The following is a 534-nucleotide window of genomic DNA, read 5'->3' on the forward strand; positions in this document are numbered from 1 at the left end:
GTTGGTGCTGGACAGGGAGGCCTGGCGTGCTGCGATTCATGGGGTCGCAAAGAGTCGGACACGACTGAGCGACTGATCTGATCTGATCTGATAACCGTTTATACTCACATCAGCAGATTCTAAGACTGTCACTCTTTACCCTTTCCAATGCCGAATATTACATTTAAAAAATATTTTTGTAAATATTACAGGCAAAAAAAGAATGGCATCTCATGGTTTTAAATCAACATATATTTTCAAACCAACACCTTGGCCCAAGCCACGTATGCCATAAAGAAAGCAACTCTTTGGTGCTCCTCTCTCTTCCTGTCACAGCTTGTGTGGTGAGGAGGGGTATCTGAGAAGGGAGCCCCCAGTGTGCCAAGGCCTGGGCAGCTGAGTTGCAGGTATTTTTTCACAGCACCTCAGGTCTCCCTCATCCAATGGGAGGACACGGGGCCCAACTCTCCCCAGCCAACCCAGGTGGCTGCCTCCGTCTCAAACGTAGAACCCTTCAGGCCCAGAGGCCCCTTCACACTTCCTGTGTGGGGTTCA

The sequence above is a fragment of the Bison bison genome, unplaced genomic scaffold (assembly GCF_000754665.1).
Source record: "Bison bison bison isolate TAMUID 2011002044 unplaced genomic scaffold, Bison_UMD1.0 scf7180017864518, whole genome shotgun sequence".
Taxonomy (NCBI): Eukaryota; Metazoa; Chordata; class Mammalia; order Artiodactyla; family Bovidae; genus Bison; species Bison bison.